The following is an 8647-nucleotide window of genomic DNA, read 5'->3' on the forward strand; positions in this document are numbered from 1 at the left end:
GTGAAACAGACGGATTAGCACGATAGTGATCATATGAGGACTTTGATCCTTTTGAGGAATTTGATCCACGTGACGAATTTGGTCCATATGAGGACTTGGATCCATATGAAGAATTTGATCTGGGGTTCCTATTCTTCACAGGTGGTGTCATGATGACATTCACCTGAAGACTTTCAAGGCAACTTTTGGGAACCCAGATTTTCTTCATAGGTGAACCGTTCCTGCAGTTAGTGCCAACATATCTAGCAAATACTTCACCATTCTGATTTTTGAACAGTTTATAGTTGGAGTCAAATGACTCATCAGAAGAATGAGGAGATTCACATGTAAAGCCAGATAAATTGGATGGATCAACTGGAGGTCCCTTTGCAGCAACCCATGAGGTTTTGGGGTACTGCTCAGGCTTCCAATATGTACCATCAGCATTGAGTTTCCTCTCAAAGGCAATACCCTCTTTCCTAGGGTTCATGTTGAGGATTTGCTTTTTGAGCACATCACAAAGAGTCTGATGCCCTTTGAGGCTTTTGTACATGCCTGTCATGTACAATTCCTTCAGCCCTGCATCGTCAGTGATACTAGCAATGTCCTCAGATGAGGAATTAGTGATAGCAGAGACAGGTGAAGAATTTGTAGCATTAGAAGCATTTGAACTTTCAGGTGAAGAATTAGCAGATTCACGTTCAATGCATTTCAAACATGGAGGAACAAATTCTTCCTGAGAAGCGCTGATTTGTTGAGCAAGTAATGAATCGCGGTCCTTCTGAAGATCTTCATAATCCATCTTAGCTTTCCAAGATCTTGCTTCCTTTGCAGAAATTCAAAGGAAAGCTTCTCATGATTAGATAAGAGAGTGTTATGATTTTCTTGAAGGTTGTTAAACCTGGACTGAAATCTCTGAAGATTTTGAGTCAAGGTTTTAGTGCGATCCATTTCTTCACCCAACATATCATCACTTTTATCTAGCATGTTTTGAACCTTTTCAAAAGCCTTTTGTTGTTTCACAGCAATCTTAGCAAGTTTAGAGTAGCTGGGTTTGAGGTTTTCATCAGATTCATACTCACTAGATTCAGAGGAGGAATATTCGAGTACCTTGGCACCCTTTGCCATGAAGCAATAGGTGGGAGCGTAGTCATCATTGCCTTCATCAGCATTGTTGGTGGAGTCATTTTCTTCAGAGTTGAAGATGGACTTGCTGACGAATGCAGTAGCGAGAGCTAGACTTGCCACACCAGACTCGGACTCCTCAGATGCCTCCTCTTCCTCATTTTCCTCAGATTCAGCCTCAGAGTCCATTTCCTTGCCAATGAATGCCCGAGCCTTCTTGGAGCTGCTCTTCTTGTGAGATGAAGACTTCGAGGATTTTGATGTAGAAGACTTTGAGGATTTCTTCTTCTTCTTCGCATCATCAGAACTGTAATCCTTGTATTTCTTCTTCTTTGATTCCTTTTCCCACTGAGGACAATCTTGAAAGTAGTGACCAGGTTTCTTGCACTTGTGACATAGCCTCTTCTTGTAATCACTGGTTGAGGAATCATAGCTCCTTGAGGATTTTCCAAAGCGACCACGTCTTGAGAACTTCTGAAATTTCTTCACGAGCAGTGCTAGTTCCTAGCTCAATTCTTGAGGATCACCAAGGCTGCTAGCAGAGTCTTCATCTTCAGACTCGGAGACTGCCTTGGCCTTCAGAGCACGTGATCTGCCATAGCCCGAACCATAGAGATCTCTCTTTTTAGCAAGCTGGAACTCATGAGTGTTTAGCCTCTCGAGGATATCAGCGGGATCAAGTGACTTGTAATCAGCACGTTCTTGAATCATCAGTGCCAGAGTGTCAAATGAAGAATCAAGCGATCTCAGCAATTTCTTCACCACCTCATGGTCGGTGATGTCAGTAGCGCCAAGCGCTTGAAGCTCATTTGAGATGTCAGTGAGGCAATCAAAGGTTTGCTGAACATTTTCATTGTAGAGTCTTTTGAAACGATTGAAGAGATTGCGAAGAACGTCAACACGGGAATCACGTTGAGTTGAGACTCCTTCATTCACTTTGGACAGCCTATCCCAGATAAGCTTAGCAGTTTCCAAAGCACTCACTCTTCCATACTGCCCTTTGCTCAGATGGCCACATATGATATTCTTTGCTTGAGAATCGAGTTGCTTGAATCTCTTCACATCAGCAGCACTCAGAGAAGGTGTGACTGATGGAACACCATTTTCCACAACATACCAGAGATTGTCAATTGCCTCAAGATGCATTCGCATCTTAGTCTTCCAGTAGGGGTAGTCTATTCCATCGAAGGTAGGACACCCAACAGAGACCTTGATCATACCTGCGGTCGACATAACTAAAACTCCAGGCAGTTAAACCAAAATCACACAGAACAAGGGAGTACCTTGCTCTGATACCAATTGAAAGTGCGTTATCTACTAGAGGGGGGTGAATAGGCGATTTTTATGAATTCTTCACTGAGGAATTTGTTGGTGAGGAAATTCCTAAATGAAGAACTACTTGCAGCGGAATAAGTACTCAGAAGTAAACAAAACAGAATACACGCATGGTCATCATGATGAAATGACAACAAGCAAAGAGTATAGAAAGCGTAAGCACACGATAGCACAAGATGAAGACAAACAGACTAAAGAAATTGAACTGAGGAAATTGAGAAAGTCTTCAGTCGAAGTCTTCAGACATAGATATGAACAAGCACACAACACAGTAATGAGGAAATGAAAGAGTTGAGGAAATAGAACCAGTAGGCTTGGTGAAGACAATGATTTGGTAGACCAGTTCCAACTGCTGTGACAGTTGTACGTCTGGTTGGAGCGGCTGAGTATTTAAACTCGAGGACACACAGTCCTGGACACCCAGTCCTGAACACGCAGTCCAGGACACCAAGTCCTCACCGTATTCTCCTTGAGCTAAGGTCACACAGACCTCGCCCAATCACTCGTGGTAAGTCTTCAGGTGACTTCCAAACCTTCACAAACTCGGTCACTCGGCGATCCACAATTCCTCTTGGATGCTCTAGACCATGACGCCAAACCGTCTGGAAGATGCACAGTCTTCAAAGGTAATAAGCGTCGGATCCACGCGGGATCAATCTCTTCAGTGATGCTCAATCACTTCGGGGTTTGTAGGTGTTTGGGGTTTGGTTTGAGTTTTTCCTCACTTGATGATTTTCGCTCAAAGTCCTCAGAGGATGGGATGCTCTCAAATGACAAGTGTCAGTTTCTCTCGGAGCAGCCAACCAGCTAGTGGTTGTAGGGGGCGGCTATTTATAGCCTAGGGAGCAGCCTGCTACGTCTTGAGCTTGCGTTGGTTTTCCCTGAAGAGGAAGGGATGATGCAGCAGAGTAGCGTAAGTATTTCCCTCAGTTTTTGAGAACCAAGGTATCAATCCAGTAGGAGGCCACGCGCAAGTCCCTCGTACCTACACAAAACAAATAACTCCTCGCAACCAACGCGAATAGGGGTTGTCAATCCCTTCACGGTCACTTACGAGAGTGAGATCTGATAGAGATGATAGATAATATTTTTGGTATTTTTGGTATAAAGATGCAAAGTAAAATAAAAGTTAAAATAAAGAGCAAAGCAATAATAAAAGCATAGGAAGATTAATATGATGAAAATAGACCCGGGGGCCATAGGTTTCACTAGTGGCTTCTCTCAAGAGCATAAGTATCTTACGGTGGGTGAACGAATTACTGTTGAGCAATTGACAGAATTGAGCATAGTTATGAGAATATCTAGGTATGATCATGTATATAGGCATCACGTCCGAGACAAGTAGACCGACTCCTGTCTGCATCTACTACTATTACTCCACTCATCGACCGCTATCCAGCATGCATCTAGAGTATTAAGTTAATAAAAACAGAGTAACGCCTTAAGCAAGATGACATGATGTAGAGGAATAAATTCATGCAATATGATAAATACCCCATCTTGTTATCCTCGATGGCAACAATACAATACGTGCCTTGCAACCCCTTCTGTCACTAGGTAAGGACACCGCAAGATTGAACCCAAAGCTAAACACTTCTCCCATTGCAAGAACTACCAATCTAGTTGGCCAAACCAAACGGATAATTCGAAGAGACTTGCAAAGATAACTCAATCATACATAAAAGAATTCAGAGAAGATTCAAATATTGTTCATAGATAAACTTGATCATAAACCCACAATTCATCGGTCTCAACAAACACACCGCAAAAAGAAGATTACATCGAATAGATCTCCACGAGAGAGGGGGAGAACATTGTATTGAGATCCAAAAAGAGAGAAGAAGCCATCTAGCTACTAGCTATGGACCCGAAGGTCTGAATTAAACTACTCAAACTTCATCGGAGGGGCTATGGTGATGATGTAGAAGCCCTCCATGGTGGAATCCCCTTCCGGTGGAGCTCCGGAACAGGCCCCTAGATGGGATCTCGCGGATACAGAAAGTTGCGGCGGTGGAATTAGGTTTTGGCTCCGTATCTGATCTATCCGAGGTACGTAGGTATATATAGGAGGAAGGAGTACGTCAGTGGAGCAACAGGGGGCCCACGAGGCAGGGGGCGTGCCTGGGGGGGAGGGCGCGCCCCCCACCCTCGTGACCGCCTCTGTTGTTCCTTGGAGTAGGGTCCAAGTCTCTTGGATCACGTTCGGTGAGAAAATCACGTTCCTGAAGGTTTCATTCCGTTTGGACTCCGTTTGATATTTTGTTTCTTCGAAACACTGAAATAGGCAAAAAACAGCAATTCTGGGCTGGGCCTCCGGTTAATAGGTTAGTCCCAAAAATAATATAAAAGTGGAAAATAAAGCCCAATATAGTCCAAAACAGTAGATAATATAGCATGGAGCAATCAAAATTATAGATACGTTGGAGACGTATCACAACCCGACATGATAAGACATAGATGCCCTTCAATAATATGACCGTTAGGTGGATAAGATATTTTGGGACAGCTGGCGCGTGGCACAGCAACGGTCGGAATTTGAGTGTCTAATTCCTCAGGGCTATCATGTTCCTCACTGTGTAGGCAATCCGCACTGGCGAATTCCTAACTCCTCAGTCAAAACAAATTCCTCAGAGACTAGAAGAACTTCGTCTTTGTCACTGAAGAAATTGACAGAACTGATATGAGATTTCCAATGACTTCACTCGAAGGGATTGGTAGGTGTAGGATTTTGAGTTAAGCATCACATGGAAATTTTTCCTTAGTATTTCCTCGACCCCCTTTAACAGTATGGTGTTTTCTATGACTTAAGAAAGAGAAAATGAAACTATGAAAACAAAAGTCTTCACGCTTCATGTTTCTCGAATGACTGCCAAGTCTTCAAGGTCACACCAAATTTCTTCACTTTCAAAGTCTTCAGAAATCCAAAGTCTTCATTCGAAGAACTTCATTTTTAGGGGTCGACTTTCTCTGTAAATATCAAACTCCTCATAGACTTATAGACATGTGTACACTCACAAACACATCAGTCCCTTAACCTATAAGTCTTCAATACACCAAAATCACTAAGGGGCACTAGATGCACTTACACATTGCAATACCGTTTACGCTCACTTTTATCATTAGTTACCTTGCTGTTTTTATATTTTCAGATTACAAAAACCTTTATCTACCATCCATATTGCACTTGTATCACCATCTCTTCGCCGAACTAGTGCACCTATACAATTTACCATTGTATTGGGTCTGTTGGGGACACAAGAGACTCTTTGTTATTTGGTTGCAGGGTTGTTTGAGAGAGACCATCTTCATCCTACGCCTCCCATGGATTGATAAACCTTAGGTCATTCACTTGAGGGAAATTTGCTACTGTCCTACAAACCTGTGCACTTGCATGCGCAACAACGTCTACAAGAAGAAGGTTGTGTAGTAGACATCAATTGCTGTCACACGATGATTGCCCCGGCGGCGTTCCGGCGCCACTGAGAGAGAGGGGAGGAGCCCCCCTCCTTCTTCTTCTTCTTCTTCCTTGGTCCCCCTAGTTGGGAGGAGGATTTTCCCTCTGGTCCTTGGCCTCCATTGCAGCGGAGGGGCGGGAGCCCCTCCGAGATTGGGTCTCTCTCTCTGTTTCCTTCTATTTCTGCGTTCCCAGATTCTGGCCTTTCACCGTTTTTTAAACTCCTGGTGATCCATAACTCCGGTTTGGCTGAAATTTAACACATTTTTTATCCGGATATTAGCTTTCTTGCAGAGAAAGAAGGGAACCAACCGCCCTACGGGGTGGCCACAAGCCTCCTTGCCGCGCCTTGGGTAGGGGCGCGCCCCTAGGTCATGTGGGCCCATCGGGCATCGTTTCGCGTTGATTCTGATTCCCAAAAATCACATATGTTTCAAAATAAATTTCCATAAATTTTGCTCAAAAGATATAAGTGAAGTGCAAAGAGCATTCTATAAATCAACCAAGGACTATCTCATACCAGCATGGTGCATTAGTAAAAGAAAAATAAAAAGCACACGGCGCTCCAAGATTTACGCATATCATGTGACGAATAAAAATATAGCTCCAAGTAAAATTACCGATGATCGTTGGAAGAAAGAGGGGAAGCCTTCTGGGGCATCCCCAAGCTTAGTTGCTTGGGAGTCCTTGAATATTACCTAGCGGTGCCTCGGGCATCCCATAGCTTAGGCTCTTGTCACTCATTATTCCTTCATCCATCATGATCTCACCCAAAACTTGAAAACTTCAATCACACAGAACTTAACAAAACCCTCGTGAGATCCGTTAGTACAATAAAACAAATCACCACTTTAAGTACTATTGCAAACCCATTCACATTTTGTTTTTGCATTGTAGCTACTGTATTATAACTTCTCCATGGCTTATACTACCGATAAAATTGATAGTTACATCAAAACTAGCAAAACAATGCATCAAAAATAGAATATGTCTTAAACAGGACAGTCTGTAGCAATCTGAACATCTACCATACTTCTGTAATTCTAAAAATTCTGAAAATTTAGGATAAAATAAAAAAATTGCATAGCAGTACTGTGTAAAAATTTCAGAAACATTCGACGTTCCGGTAAAAAAAATGAAAATTCATGCGCTACAGCCAAACTTTCTGTTTTTGCACTGCACATACCAAACAAGCAATCTAATCATCCTAAAGGCAAATCTTGGCACATTATTTTTATAATACAATGGATTTGTACAAGGGGATAATTATTTTTGTTGAAAATTTTCTGTAATCGAGATTCACAAAGTTTCCATGAGCATGAAGAAAGTTCAAGGATGTCCCCCACTTCAACGATGTTCCTCTTTCTCACTTTCACTTTTCTTTTTGAAAAGTTTTAGGTTCCCCACTATATTTTTTTGTTTTTAAACTATATAAAAGCACACAACAGAAATAAAAGACTCTAAAACTTTCGGGTTGTCTCCCTGGCAGCACATTCTTTAAAGCCATTAAGCTAGGCATATAGTGCTCAAGTGATGGATCGAGCTGGATCCCAAGGTATATCAAAGCCAATTTTAATTAACAATGATTTGTGATTTAGTAGTGAGCACAAAGTAACATATATCATGCAACAACGAAGTCTAATATGCATCGGCATGTCATAAAAGAACAATTCATGCACATCAAGTAAAGGCCGATGCATAGTATAAACAGTTTCTTGCAATTTTATCGTATTGGAAACGTAGAGGGGCGGAGATGTAGTTCCTCTCTCATAATAATTGCAAGTAGGAGCAGCAAGCACATGCATATTATATTTATCAAAATCATCATGTGCAATAGTAGAACGCAACCCATCAACATAACCCTTAATAAGAGCAAACTTCTCCGATATAGTGTAGTTGGGTGAATTCAAAAAGATAATAGGACTATATGCGTGGGTGCAATAGCAACAATTTCTTTCATAACATAAGGAACTATAGCAAGTTCATCTCCATAAGCACCATTCATATTGGCATCATGGCCACAAGCATAGCAAGCATCAATTTCATCGAAAAGGGATATTTCAAACAAATCCAAGGGATCATAGCAATCATCCTTCGGTAAGCATGAAGGGAAATTAAACAATGTATGAGTTGAAGAGTTACTCTCATTAGAAGGTGAGCACGGGTAGCTAATCCGCTCTTCCTCCTTTTGTTCTTCGTTCTCCTCATCATCTTTTTCATCTAATGAGCTCATAGTGCCATCAATTTATTCTTCCATAGATTCCTGCAAAATATTAATCTCTTCTTGGATAGCGGAGACTTTCTCAATAAATGCATTAATATCGACATTGTATTCATAATTCTCATAGCAATATTTAAGTATAGCAAAATTTTCAGGCCTATAAACATCATCATCAAAAGCTTCATACTTTTCAAACAAAGATTCAATTTCATAAGCACATTAAGAGCAACAAATTCTTCCATTCATTCCACATCATAGTAATCATATCTACCATTAGCATAAGAAGCTAAGGTTTCATTATCATTAAATTTGCATGAAAAGGGAAGGTGTGGAGCCTTCATCCTAGAGCAACAAGTAAAATCATATCTCTGGCATAAATTCCAAGCATACCAATGCAACTTATCAATTTGATCCCATAACAGTTTCCCTTTTTGTGTCAAGAGATAATCCCTAAAGTATCCACGTTGATCCAACGTGTCTCCCATTATCAAGTTGAATGGGGTTTTCTCAGGATTATCAAAGTAGTGTTCAAT

The sequence above is a fragment of the Aegilops tauschii genome, chromosome 2, assembly GCF_002575655.3.
Source record: "Aegilops tauschii subsp. strangulata cultivar AL8/78 chromosome 2, Aet v6.0, whole genome shotgun sequence".
Taxonomy (NCBI): Eukaryota; Viridiplantae; Streptophyta; class Magnoliopsida; order Poales; family Poaceae; genus Aegilops; species Aegilops tauschii.